The 15,544-nt window shown below is 37.9% G+C and overlaps 1 long non-coding RNA gene across 2 annotated transcripts; it reads left to right on the top strand.

The window, feature by feature from the left end:
• The first annotated feature begins 4,415 nt into the window (after window positions 1-4,415).
• LOC308398773 lies at window positions 4,416-8,257 on the top strand. Of its 2 annotated transcripts, XR_013972017.1 has the most exons (5): window positions 4,416-4,456; window positions 4,578-5,193; window positions 5,552-5,704; window positions 6,071-6,161; window positions 6,756-8,257. It is a non-coding gene; the product is annotated as an uncharacterized lncRNA (long non-coding RNA). The 2 variants fall into 2 exon arrangements; XR_013972018.1 differs by lacking the exon at window positions 4,416-4,456 and having other exon boundaries at window positions 4,464-5,193.
• The last annotated feature ends 7,287 nt before the right edge of the window (window positions 8,258-15,544 follow it).

Genomic DNA, 15,544 nt, shown 5'->3' on the forward strand with positions numbered 1-15,544 from the left:
GAATAATCAACAAAAACATGATAATTTATTACATCATATACTTTTCACTGCTAGCACACAAAATACAGAGCTTCCCTCTGAGATGCAGTCAAAAAGGAAAAACTCAGATAAAACACAAATAAACTGAAACTGTGGTCTGAACAAAGGTAGGAAAATTAAACAAAGAAATTCATTAAACCTGTTGGCATAAATGGGCAATAAATTAAAAATCATTGTAAAATCTTGTGATGCATACAAAAAAGATAAATACAGATATAACAGGTGTGACTGGCTGTGGAATCTGTTATGTAACAATGTGTCCAGATCAACGTATTTACAATAGCTTTTTTGATCAAAGTCTAACTGTGTCCTTGGCTTATGACTACAGAGAACTTTCTCTATCATCTCTTGGCAAGTGAGACATGCATGGAAAAAAAGAGTATATCTGAATAGATGAGTAATTTTCAAGTGACAAAAGACGCAGTGATAACTTTGAGAGCTGGGATGGAAACAGGAAACTGTTTTTTTGTTTTTGTTTTTCTAAATAAAGCATCCTGTGTGTGACCTAAATAAAAAGACAAATTGTGCTTAAGATGACATAAAACAAAAATATACATGGAGAGTTGTACTGTCCATTTTCTTACTCATTATAATCCATGCACTCAGAAGAAATGATGTTTCTTACATGAAACAAGTGTTCATTTTTTCATTTGTATTATTCTTTTTATTTATACACGGAGGACAGTTTCAGGTGGAGGCCTCAACAATGAGGAAGTTGCTGTGCTTTTTTTGGAAGTCGAATTTCCCAGAGGAACCCACCCGAGGGATTAATAAAGTTCCATCTTATCTTATCTTATCTTATCTTAAAGCTGGCATCAGCACAACTCAGGGATTTTCACCACAGACACGTAACTACAAACAACGCCTCCAAACTTGCTCACCGGAGCAGAGTATCCCATTTATAGTAACAATGGACAGCACCCTGGGGTTAGCAGATCTATTTTTATGTAGCAATTTAACAGCAAAATGTGTCACTTTAATGCTCTCATCACTGTCCTTATCCCTGCCAGTCTTACTGGTTCACAGACAGAAAGTCTTTCAGTTTATGAAGTGTGATCTAAACAGGAATGTTCACTGAAAGCTTGGGGCAGCACCACAGTCATGCTGGCATTCAGACAGGGACTTTAACGACTCATTTATGTTTGACTTATGAGATCCTTCAGCACAGAAGGCTCATTGTTTTAGTCAGGAATGTGGCAAAGCTGCATGTGTTTAGGTTTAATTTTATGGATGCCTGCCCTGACCTGTCCAGGTGTGTGTGCTGTTCTGTGAGTGCTAACCACTACAGCACTGTGGGAAATGTCAGACGTTTTACTTTTTTCTCAGATCAAGAAAAAAATAAAACACACTAAAAGGTACAACTGATTCTGATTGATCTGTATTGAGGAATTTTACCTGCAGCAAAACTTTGCACCACACTGCAGAGTACGTTATGCCAGAACACAGGCCCTCGTCATGGCACATGACTGTTGCATGGTTAATGAAATGTAACATGTTACACTGCACTGTAGTCCATGATAGACACTAATGTACCCACCTACCAAACATGCACTATTACATGCCTACATGACGTCCTATGATACGCAGTAATTCAGTTCAATTTAAACATATTTACCACCAATCCACAACAGCTGCCTTGAGGCCTTTATATTGTAAGATAAAGACTCCTCCTAAAAACTCGTCTTCTTTTACTATTTGTCTACACAACTGCTCATTTATTCTGTCATGGTTGTTGCTAATGCACGCTGTGTCGAAAAGAAAGAAAAGGGACAGAAAGGCGACTGAGGAACGTCAGCGTTTGAGAAACTGTTTGGAAAGAAAGGTGAACTGACTGACAGCTAACAGGTTAGCTATTAGCAGCTGTTACAAACAGTGTCAGGTGGGACGCTGTGACTATCACAATGACCAACTCAACACCATGAATTTTATTTGACCCTCAATTTCAGAAAGCAGAAGCGTACCCCACTCCATGATATATGATATGGGCTCACCCTGTATCATATCATATGACACATGCGATCATATTTAGATCAAAACATTGCCTTTAAATAATTTCAAAATAAAAGTACTTTGAGCTAAATACTGAGATGACTAAACCCGAAACAGCAAGGCAAGATGATGACATGTTACTAATTAATGAGAACCAAGCTATCCTTTGCTCATGAAGACCAAACGATGTAACCAAAAGTCTTAAAATAGTGACTAAAAGTGGGATTGTGTCATGTGACCTGGGGTAGAAGGAGAAGTTCCCCCTGCCCCTACATCACAGCTAAGAGGCTAACAGGTCCTAATATCCAGGCTTATGTGAGTAAAAATGATCAGTGCTAAACCAGAGCGTTTCCCTACTTTCCAACAATAAAGCATTTTTAATTCTTAATAAAAGATAAAATATAAATGTGATCAATATGAGAAATGTAGTTTGAGTAGTAGAACTGCCTCTTCCAGTGACTGAGGTTCATGAGTGTCTGTGGACATGACCCAGCGTAAACCCTGGCAGTTCTGTGTGTGAAGGAATGCAGGAAGATTACAACTGTGTGGCCAACTAATCATAAACATAATCCTGTATTAGAAAAATAGTATTAAGTGTTGTCACGGTTAAAGACAGAACCATCACTTAAATGTGATTTTACTCATGGTTAACACAGTTGCACAATCTCTTAATACTGATCAAAGGATTACCCAAAATATTAACATGAGCATGTACTCGTTACCAGTGTTGGTCAAGGTACTTGAAAAAAGTAATCAGTAACTAATTACTGATTACCTCTCCAAAAAAATTAATCCCATTACTTTACTGATTACTTATTTGCAAAAGTAATTAGTTAGTTAGCAATAGACCATTTAGCCCAATTCTATTTTTTATAAATAATACATCATATAAAATTAAATCAAATGAAAAACTTGTTTTATGAGTTTTACTCTTTTATCTTTATGCATCAAGCAAACATTAAATGGTATCAACAGTCTTTGACTTGAAGAAACGTGTTTAACATTTAAACCTATGTTCTGCATATTCCAGCATATAAAATCAAATCATGTTTTGTGTTTACACTCTTTCAAATAGATGCAAGTAAAACACAGCAGAAAATAAATAAAATCAAAGACTCAGCGGCTCTTAAATCTGTTGTCCGTGTTTAACAGGAGTGGAGCGGGTGGAGGTTTGCCCACAGCGGTCATATCAGTGGGAGGATCCGGGGGTTTCTCTGTGAATGTCACGTTCCCGTGGCGGCGTGCTCGCTGCTTGCTCAGATTTGAAGTTTCATTTTTCGCTGTAGAAAGAAGTTTTCTTCCCACGCAGAGTGAACAGCAGACGCTAATGTTTGTGTCACTTTTTACGGAATCAAACTCAGAGTAATGTGATTACTTCCACACTTTAAACGCTGCATGGTCATACTCTCTCCATCACTCCATATTATCCATTGTTAATCTGCACACGTCTGTTGCTGCCACAGATGTTGCACACTCATACGTCACTGTCTTGAGACACTCTCACAAACAGAATCACGGTTTAGTAACGCAGTTACGCAGCGTGGCTACGGGAAAGTAACAATAACCTAATTACTTATTTTGCAATAGTAATCCCTTACATTCGTTTCAAGTAACATTCGTTACTTGAAAAAAATTATCGGATTACAGTAACGCGGATTACAACCGCTTCCGTAAACACGTTGACGTCATCATCGGAGCTGTTTCTGAACATGTCCCAGTCTGCGTCGTCGAGTGCGTCCTGTAACGTGGCCACCGATTGGTCTGTCCAGCGCGCGACTTTCCTCTGAACCGGAACTTCCTGTTTCAGCCTTTGTTTGTATTTTGACATGAGGAAGATGGCGGCGAGATCGGATTTGCCAAACGGAGGGCGAAGATTGGCTCTAGGAAGGTCACAGTTGAAAAATCCAGCAGGGAAAACCCAACCTGTGAACCTGCAGATTAGTTTTGTATTTTTTGGCTTCAATGGTTAATCCAGAAGGGTTTTTACATCACACTTCCTCTGAAGCCCAGCTTCTTTTCACAGTTGGGTGATTTTAGTTGGAACATGGAGATAAGTGCATTCTTTGACCTGAATGTGCTTATCCTTTCTCTAACCTTTCCTCACCAACCTTTTGTGAGAGGTAAAGGTAGAAGTCTGAGTGTTCTTCTTCATTAGTGCAGATAGCTCTTAAAGGTTACCCTAGCCTGTTAAATCTTTCCTTGGAGCCTGCTATCCAGGCTACTAAAGCCATCCCAGTACCACCATCAAGACGGGAGCTACTGTTAACAGGGGGCTGACAAGCCTTCACCTGCAAAGCTACTCGGGTTTCTTCTTATCAGGGTTAGCAGGGAATCGAGGTAGTTAGTACTGGCGAGTCCCGTCACCTACATGGGCTCCAGCTGACTGCTGTACACTGAAAAAAAGGGACTGGCCATCTCTTGGATTTATGTAAGCATCTTGCATGCATTTAACACAATTGCCTCATGTTTTAAAGTTAAATGTAACTATATAGTGTAAAAACTACATGATATGCAGAAAGGGTGTATTCAATTGTTCATATCATGTTCAGGTGAAGTAAGTCAATAAGATAGCAACGTTAAATCTCGTGAAACCACGCGTGATTTCATCTCGCGGGCTTTGGATCGTGGTTTAAAAAAGGCATCCATCTCAGTCAAGTCGAGCAGCCAACTCTACGTTTTTGGTATGTCTTGATTTTTTGAATTCATTTTTACCATATTTCAGCCAAATGTAGTTAAACGTCTAGAGTGTCGCCATGTAACATGCTAAAAAAGAGCCGTTAGCTTATTTGCTGTTTTATCTGTTGTCAAAGAATTGGCGCTTTTTCATTTGAATTTGTCTTTGGCACAAGAGCCGTAATATCACATTAAACCTAATTACGAGGCACTCATAACATAATTTGGTTTTCTGTGTGAATAGATTTGTCAACTGACTCTTCAGTTACATTGTGTATTTACTGCACCGTGGTGTTAGTGAGATTTTGGACATTGAACAGCTTTAGCTAATATCATCAGCGGCATTATGCTAGCTTACATCCCTACCCCTCCTGCCCTCACCTGCTGTCCTTTTGTTTTTGTTTTTGTTTTTTTTGCTGCACATTGAGAGATGACCTCTATTCTGCATTTCACCAGGAGTCAGCTGATGGATTGTGGGTTCAAGGTGTTATGGTAAGAAAGTATATTCTATTTTCGTTTCTGTAACTTAATTATAATAGGTTTTTTATAATTATTAGGTGCATGCATACTCACCCTATTAATACAACTGAGAGATCCAAAATCTGCCATAGGTTTAACTTATACCTGTATGTATTGCCAGAAAGGTGATTACTGGACTCGCATTAATGCACACTTGAACTGAAATGAGGTTGTAACTTGTGGGTTGTTGGGTTGCAAATCAGAAACAAACATCTTTGGATTTTTTTTAATCCCATAAGATCTGGAAACACAGTTTTTATTCAACAAAACATTACTGATTAACCAAGCACAGTGCCTGCTGTTATTTCAAAATAATTTTATGTCATTTCAGATAAAATGCAGCATTCCAGTGCATCCCAACCATGCCTTTACAGTCAAGGTTTCTGACGGAGCTGAGTTTTTCTCTGACAGTCTGCTGAAAGTGTTTGCAAAGTGATCAGGGGAACAGGGCACAAAGCTAAAGGATGTAGCTGCCATAATGACAGTAAGAACTTTAAAATTCTTTAACTACAAAGTGTATATGTATTGCATTAGGTCAGTAAAAGATTTTTATGCTACATCCATTGAAACAGTCAACTATTACCTGTGAGTAATGATTCCACTAAAAGGATGCCATAATTTTCGTCATGCATTTACTGGCCCACTGAGAAAAAATTATCTTTTTTTAAAAATAAATGTTCTGGAAACTATATATCCATAAAGTTGATGTCAAACAGGAACTTTTGATATTGCTTTGTAGATGCTGGTGTTGCATGTTGACTGGTTTAAAAAGTCAAGAGTTTTTGTCTGGGATCATTTTCTTCTGTGCTACTGAAAAGTTCACAAATCTCTGTTTTCTTTGTTATAATAGTCAAGGATGACATTAATGCTCGGAGTCCCTCATCAAAGTGCTCCGCATCTGTGTGAAAGACAATTGCAACATCTTGGTGCAGGAGTTCATGGTGAGTGTTTTATGGGTAGATTGTGGCTTTGCAACATTTAAAAATGCATTTAGTTATCCACTTGATCCTCATTGGACTGGTTAGGACCAGTAGTCCTCTTTAATAATTTGAAGTTCACATGAGGCCTGGTAGTGAACTCGGCCGCCGGCCCTTGAGGCCCCATCCCCACCCCTGTATTAGGGGTCACATCAGTGTGAAAAAACTTTAAATTTGTCATTCTAATGAACAAAGGAAAATCCCACCACTATTTATATTAGCTTTTGTTTGAAAAAATGACCAACTGACCAACAGCTAACCAAATTGTGGGGCTGAAAGTCTAAATTCTAACATCTTCTGAGTGACATAACCTGGATTTCTGATGGGCCGGTGTCTTTCTAACAAAAACTAATGTAAAGCATTTGAAATTATTATGTTTTTCACCCTCTCTTAGAAACTCTGTTAGACCATGAATGGCAGCATGGCAGACCACTCTTTGGCTATAGCTATTTACTATGTTGCTTGCATTGGTTTAAATTACTCTAACATTAGAACTGGTAGATTCAAAAGAGATGAGTTTAAAAAGGAATCTTAAAGAAATGTTTTGTGTTTAACCAGGACTTGACTGAGGCCACTGCACAGATTGAGAAAACCACAATGAACATCTGTCTCCAGAGGATGCAGCAGGCAATGACTTTTCTGATGTTGTTCTTCAAGATCTGGATAACGTGACCTTTGCAGTAGCCATGCTGTTTGGACCTTTTTTATTCCTTCAACATGAGTTACCCATCACAACTCTGCTACACTTTTGAGGTGATTCAATGGGTGGTAATGGAGTTGGATGCAACTCAGCTCTCAAGAAAAGCTCACAACTAAGACAAAACTGCTCCTGCAACGAAGCTCACTGTTATGCATGTGAGGTGACCAGCTCTAGGTGAGAGGACATTTAAATCTCACACTTGTTCTGCTGCATTTTTGAAGCTCAATTCCAGGAACGGATCGCAGGGTTCATTTTTATATACTCTGCAACTGCCATGAGGACGAGCCGTTTTTTGTTGTTGTTTGTTTTTCCTTTTGCTCTGTACAAGTTCTGTTTGTCTGTTTGGCAGCATTTTTAAATTTCTCTTTGTATTTTTTCTTTCTTTTACTAGTGAAGAGATGTAGCGTGAACAGTTATACAGTCTAAATATCCCATATGGGTCGTGTGAAATGGTATTTTCAGTTTCATTCAGTTGAAGTAAAGAACGTTGAATATTTCTAAGTGTGCTGTTTTGAACCAAGATGTCACAGTATGATCAGTGCTGTAATTTTTGACAGTCACTGTATCAATGTTATTTTTGCGTCTCTTGAATAAAGGTTTTGACCTGCAAGTGCTAATTTCTTTAGTTATTGGGGTAAAATGGGTAGTGTTAATAGGAAGGTGTTTGCCAATTCAGTAACCTAATTTAATGTTAATGGAAACTAACATTACCTCAAATTGTTTAGTTATAATTGTTGTTTAACTGAATCTTGACGTTAGAGGCCTTAAATAGAATGTTTTGTATTGTTCTTTCCCAACATTTTTCAAAAGAAACAGTCCAATTTCTTTGCTGTGATTGATTCCAGAGAACACGGAAGAACTGACATTATTTAACTGTTGATTTATATAGATTCAGTAGAGGAGTAATGTCAGTTTAATTCTTTACCTACTGCAGTGAAATTAGACATGTTGTTTTGAAAGGTTACTGGTGGATGCCAGCAACCATCTTGGAAGAGAACAATACAATCTGTTATAAGGCCTCCATTTGAAAATTGTGTATTTGATACTAGAATATAATAGCAAAATGTAATTTGAAGATAACATGTAGTATTTAAGTGACCAAGTAGTATTGGGTAAAAGTTATTGAATCGTGTTGGGATAACGTGAGAAAATTGTGAAGGATTAAAATATTCCAAGAGCTCAAATTACTTCATCAAAACATGTTTAAGTCACATTTTATCAACACAAATTGCACAAGTTTATTGAACATGAATAAATTGTGTTAATTTAATTCAATTGTTTAAGTTGCTGCCAAAGCAAAACATCTGTGTGCAACAAATGTCCACCATTGAATTAAGTAAATCCAACAACATATTTTTTTCAGTGTATACCGACTTAGACCCATAGGATCAGGGATTGGGACTTTTTTTAATCAGAAACCGAAACCATCTTCCTGCATAGGGGTTTCAAAGGTCATACCTTTCCCACCATTGGTCATACCTGTTGTTTGATTTGCACAAAGGTGGTTATTAATGTTGTTCTCACTACACATCAGACCAGCTTTACACCTTCTGAATGACTGGTGCAGATTGGCTCTTTCGGTTTTCAAGCTAACACAAGTTAATCAGCCTGACAAATGATGATTTTAGCTCAGGAGTGGAAAACTCCACATTGCATTTTTGCCATGTCACCAGCTTAGGCCAGATTTAGGCATTGTCTAGCTAATCTGTCATCAGCAACAGTCATTAACAGTGATATAACAAAAGCCTCTGCCTCATTGTTGTGTAATCTAGCATACCTCACCCCTTTCAGCCCGTTCCCTCCTTTGGAATGGCTTCCTTATAGTCGCCTTTTTAAAAGCTTCAGCAAACAGTTGATGTGAAGAGTGAACTGAAGAGCCAGGTACATCTCTGAGGTCCTATGTCAGGACTTGATTTTAATATAATGTTCTTCTAGAGTAGATAGTTTTTTTTAGGTCTGCCATTTATTTTATCTTACACTTTTCCAGTTTCCTCAGTATTTTTAACGACACACGCCAAGATCTGCCAAGTTCTCAGCTATTAAAAACCCACACATGTGCAATAAGACTGCTGCATGTGCAATTCTTTTTCTGACATAGTTGTACTTTTGTATTTTCTTACTCAGTTGTATATAGCATTTGTATTCTATTTTATTCTATTGTATATATTATTCTATTTTATTTTATTATATTGCATTCCAGTATTTTCTAATTTCTGCTACATAACTTTGCACTTTTGCTGTAACGAAACAAATTTCCCACCTGTGGGACTAATAAAGGTCATCTTATCTTATCTTATCTTATTAACTCTAACTGGAAATCCCCACAAAGATAGTAACAAAGTGGTTAAAAATGTTACCGTATTTAAAATTTGTATTTGCTAAGTATGATGATTTATGATGATTTATGTATGATTCACAGGTCAGTGTCAAGTGGTTTAACAAACCACAAAACATTCCTCAGAAAATAGTCAAGTACAAGGACTGGAGTAAAAATGAGTGTAACAATAGCTCATGTTCACATTAATTATATAACTGACTTTTATGATTTGTTTAATTGACTCGAGTATTTTAAAACTGGACTTGATGTATTTTAGATCCACTGTGATAGCACATGGAAACAAATTATGAAAAGTGTCTGACTGTCGAAATATTTCCAGGAAATGGGAAGTGGAACTGTGTATGAAGTGCTTTAAAAGCCTCTTTGTGTCTGCTATTACTGACACCAGTGACTCATGGCCTTTTCTATAACCTGCAGGTGTCAAAGAATCATTAGCATCATCAGGGAATCAAACTCCTTGGAGATTACTTGGAGCCTATCCCAGCTACCATAGGCAAGAGGCAGGGTATGAATGTCGCCAGTCTGTCGCAGGGCTGTCTTATCAATGGCTTTCTTGCAGGAACTCGACTTGTCAAACATGTAACTGGCAGTCAAAGCTGAGACTTGGTGACTATAATCATCATGAAGCTATATTTGAAGATGTGGTCCTGTGAACTGTCCGTCATACAAGCCATTGACTTTCAGAAACTTGTCCTCTGATTCAGTTGTGGCTTTGGGTCTGCCAGACGTCTTCCTGTCAGAGTTTGTTTCTGAGTGCCTTTAATGACTGAGACTGTACTCAGCTTTCACAGCTGCAAGAGAGACACTTTTAAAAGTATGAAAATCTGTTTCTCTTTTATTGTTAATTGCCTTTTCCTCATCATTTTCCACTATTTTTCTAACAGAAAAAGGCCATTTGTATATTTTGAAATGTATATTGTTTTTCAGTTTAGGGTAACCTTACCTTTTTTTTAAACCACTGGGAGTTCACCACTTATGTTTCTGCCATTTCAAGCTAGCTATTCATTGGACTTGAACTGCTTGAATTTCAATAAGTAACTGTAAGACCTGAAGTGTTGTGAAACATTTGATCAGTGTTGCCATGACAGTCATTCCCAAAGATCCATGGTGTCTAAGTGAAAATGAACTCTTGATGATCTTCTACAGGGTTTTGTGTAAGTAGACAAAGATGCAGGACTATCTCCTTGCCACTGTGCTACTGCCAAACTGTACCAATGAATGCAGTTTGGGCAGTGATATAAAAAGGTTGGAACCATACAACAGATACATTATTATCCAGGTTATTATCCAGAGTATCCAGGATACATGCTCATTGTGATAGAAGTCATTAGGCAATGTGTTTGTGATTTCACAGTCAGATCCAGTTCTCGGCATCATACCTGGTTTAAAAATGCCAAAGTTCTTATCTTTAGGCCTCAGTAGGTGCAGTCACATTCTTTACACTGCCTGTTACTGTGACATTTTGTGTGGTTTGTCTGAAATAATAAAGAGTGACCTGGAGTCAGAGTCCTTGTTTTCTAAATCTGATTGTGATGCTTCACACCTAGAAAGTAATGAAAACCACCTTAGGTTAAAAGTAAATATTAAGGACTAATAAAATAATGAAAATATGTGCTTTAGTAGGAGATGACATTTACAACATTTGGCTTAAAACCTGTTAAAAAACAAACCTTTTTCACTATGTCATTATGGAAAAACTTGGAGGTAAAAAATAAATTGAGTAAATTGTAAAAAGGCTTTAACGTGACAAAATGTGGAACAAATGAAGCACTGTGAATACTTAGAGATGCACTGATGTGCAACGTTACTGCCACCTTCTGATACAAGTGTGGATTTTTATGTTGAGTGGATCTTTTATGTCATTACACAAAATATTATGAAGTCATTTATTGACACAAGTTTCTAAACATAGAAATACAATTATAAACCATAACAGATTAAGTTATCCACATTTTGACTTTGATGTAAACTCTGTGATTTCAAAAATGCCTTAGCAGAAGTTCAGACATCATCACAGAGTTAAGTAAAAAAAAAAAACCATGATGAAGATTTTTAACTTAGGAGGGAAACAGGGCAGGATGTAGGGCTGAACGATATATCGCATTTGCGATAATATCGCGACATGATCTGGTGCAATTTTCTAACCGCAAAGGCTGCGATTATACTCTGGACATGTCCAAATTCATGGGCTGCATCCTCCTGAGGCCGCATTTGTAGACCGATTACGTCACAGCGACGCGCCGAAGGCTGTCCAAATTCGTAGACTCCTCCGAATGTAGCCAACAAATGCGTCCTCCTTTTCCCCGAATTTGAAGGATGGGTCGGGTGTGTCCTTCGTGGCCTACCATATCCCAGAATTCATAGCACGGCCCAGCCAAACTCCAGTTTCCAAAAATGGCGGCCGCTACTAAGTTTTAAAATTACTCATACTAATCTTTCTGGGTCACAAAATAAACTTTTAACATATTTTCAGGCAAGAAAGTAGTTGTGTAAACATCAAATATCTGCTCGGTTTATCAAGATATCGCATATTTGCAAAAGTGCTTCGACGTTTTCGGAGGCGTCTGCTACCCACCAGCTCGATAGCTAGCCGGGAGCTCGAGGGTTACTGATGCGGCCGAGAACGGCACAACTCCCGGCACATCATTTTCAGATCACCACGGACTTTCGCTGCTCGGGTTAAACGTAATATATAATTCACTTAGACAACCTAAAAATGTTATTGTTGGGCTTTTTTCAGTGTTTTGTTTGTTCGTGAGTAAATCTGTTTGGCTGAGATTAAAGTTATTAGATTAGATAAAATAAAACTTTATTAATCCCCCGGGTGGGTTCCTCCTTGGTTTTCACACAGCTGACTAAACGTCAAACAGAAAACTTATTAAACAGAAGTATGAGACAGTCGAGAATTTACACCAGTGTCTGGTTATATTTTAGATAGCAAGAAGCAGACGGCCAAGTTTATTAAGCTCCACCGAGACAGCGGTGACGCTAATCAGAAGGCTAGACCGTCCAATTTCACGGCCATTTACTTCCGGCCTACCCGACCGTCTGAGGACCAGTGCGGCCTCTTCAGCTTTGCCTCTGCCACTTGAAGATGTCGTGGAGGCAGAGTTGAATAGTTACCTGTTGACCCCTGTCATTGACGGAGAGGATGATCCCTTAGCCTGGTGGAAGGTGCACAACATTCACTTTCCACGACTGTGCAAGATGGCCCGCAAATATCTGTGTGTGCCAGCCACAAGTGCCCCCTCAGAGCGTCTGTTCAGCACTGGAGGGAATATAGTGACCTGCACTCGCTCATCCTTAAAGCCAGCAAAAGTAGATATGCTGGTCTTCCTAGCAAAAAACCTGTGAGCTAGGATGATTATGGCTAGCTGAGCCATACTCATTGTTTATACAATTGCTATTATGTTTGCACTTTATGTCAAATCAAATCAAATCACTTTTATTGTCACATCACATGTGCAGGTACATTGGTACAGCACATGTGAGTGAAATTCTTGTGTGCGAGCTTCACAAGCAACAGAGTTGTGCAAAATACAATAATGTAAACAAGCAAAATACAAGAATGGCTACATCTGAAACTAATAAATATATGTACAATATATAATAGTATATGCATTTCTGGATGTGTACACTAAATATTTTTCTACACGTGTGTGTGTGTGTGTGTGTGTGTGTGTGTGTACACATATTTTACAAATTAAATAGAGTAAACAATAAATAAAATATATAAAAATGTGTAATGTTACTGACTGCAGAGATCAGTAAGATGTGTGCATTTTTTATTTATTAGTTTTATTTATTTAATATTATTTTTTAATTTAATGACTGTCTAGTAGTTCACAGATGTCGAAAAACTGAGTGTGGTAAAGCCACTGATTTTTTTTATGTATATTTCTGCAATCTGCACATTGTACTGACTTTCATTTTAATGTTTACACCAGGGTTCCTTGTCAGCACTTTATGCTCAGATGTTTGTAAGCTAAAAATAAACTATTGTGTATGTTCAAATATACTGTTGTGATTGAAGAAGTTAAATAAAAATGTCAGTCATCAATTCATGCATCACCTCATGTCATCATAACAGAGGTCTGTCTTCCAGGAAAGAACAGTTTAAAATTAATGTAATATAGTATTGGCCATACTATATGATGTATTGCTTGTCTTTGTTTAATAATACAGAAGACAAAGACCTTAAAAAATAATCGCATATCGCATCGCAATCGCAATATTGGGGCAAAAAATCGCAATTAGATTATTTTCCATAATCGTTCAGCCCTAGCAGGATGCATCTCTCTAAATGCAGAATGACATTAAGTTAAAAGCAATAATAAAAAGAATAACTACAACATTAAAACCTGAAAGTCAATGCTCAAAAGCTGGGTATCCTGGTTTGGTCTTTGGCATGAAAGTACTCTCAACTTTGAAGCAAAAAACAAACTAAACATGCCAACAGTGGCTTGTTCAACCACACCATCCACAGACTGAGGGAAACATATAACAAGCAGTTTAACTTTCATTATACTTTATAATAATAATACATAATATTTCATTTGATATGTATAGCCTTAATCTGTAAAATAACTGAAATTGTTGTTCTCATTAGAGTTAGGGTTGAAAAAAGAAAAGAAAAAGAAACAATATGAAAAAAAAAAACTACTGACTTAGTTTAAACCCGGAATTTCTTTAAAAGCGTATGAGCTGTGTCACGGTCTGCGGAGACAGGCCATGTGGTGGTATGTGTGATGGACCCAGGTGCGTACACAAGTGAGTAGACGGGAGTGAACTTTAACAGAAAGCAAGCCTTTATTATGGCTGAAGACAAAGTGTACAAACACAGCAGGGATAGCGTGACTAAACTAGACTATAACTAAACTGGGAAAACTAGTACTGTGACAAACTAAGAAGACTCAGAGACTATGGTGATAACTGCAAAGTCTGACCGTGAAAACATGGAGGTGGGAACACAGACGACGTGACACAGGCTGCATGAAACACAGAGGCTGTGTCCCAATTCAGGGTCTGCACGCTTGAAGTACGCGCACTACGCGTACTACGTACGGTGCGTACTAGAAGTACGAGAAGTGCGGAAGTGAGAGGCTTGTGACATGGGACGGTATACGCTTCGTCGCGCTGTTCAGGTTGCCTAGCAACCATTATGCTAACCGCGAGACACGTTACATACAGCTTTGTTTGACAGAAATGAAGGAGAAAAATGTTTTGTTGGTCATTCATTTTTGTCATGACATCACTTTGATTAGTTGAGTATCTGAGGCTGAGACCACGGGACTGTAAAACATGATAGTTGGGCTTCATTTCATTTAAGATTAGTTAGTAAATAACAATTAGTTAATGTTGTTCATGAGACTAAAGTCATCTCACTGTGGTAATGTAAATATAATATGGCCAATATTATAGTATTGTCAGATTATTATGATATATATATATACATATATATTAGGGGTGCAACGATACACAAAATTCACGGTTCGGTTCGATACTTTGGTGTCACGGTTCGATATTTTTTCGATACAAAAAAAATGTTCATGCATTTTTTATTTGTCATTTATTAAAATTATAAATATATATTTTAACTCAAAAGTACAGTTTTTAAATTTAACCCTAACCCTTGTGCGTGTTTTTTATTTTGACAGCGAATGCGCACCTGCGGACCACTTATGTGCAGCCCTGGTTATTTAGCTCATCATATTGCAGCCACAGAAATTCTTTTGTCCATGAAACCATAAAGCTGCACTTTCTTTTTGCCTTATAGTCTGATTTGTCATAACTTCTCCGTTTTGTGGTAAGCTTTTCTTTGGCTGTCACTTCTTCACCCTGACCTGTCTTATTTGGCTCAGCAGAACTGAAATGCTTTTACACACGCACTCACATAAGCTCAGCAATTCTCTGCGCGATCAACCTCTCACATGTTTAAGCTTGCTGCGGGAGATTTCACTTGTCATGTTTGCATAGTAAGCTAACGATTAATAAGACGATGTCAGAGGAATTGGTGCACAAATTATCATCACTCACAGATCAGTGCTGTCGCTCTCTATACACAGTTCGCACGATTGCAAAGTGAAAGCAAAAAAACAAGCGCAAATTCAAACGCGATTTCAATATGTCACATATTGACAGTGGCTCACCGATGCCAATGACATAATTACCCAGCTACATTTCTGAAAGAATGCAAAAGCATTGACATATATTTTTCCTACAATAGCCCGACGGGCAGGGAAGAGATAGATTTTGGTAGCCCGACTGAAAAAATCGCTAGCTCCGGGACGTCGGGCTAGCGATATTGCG

Source organism: Rhamphochromis sp. 'chilingali' (assembly GCF_963969265.1).
Source record: "Rhamphochromis sp. 'chilingali' genome assembly, chromosome: 6".
NCBI lineage: Eukaryota > Metazoa > Chordata > Actinopteri > Cichliformes > Cichlidae > Rhamphochromis > Rhamphochromis sp. 'chilingali'.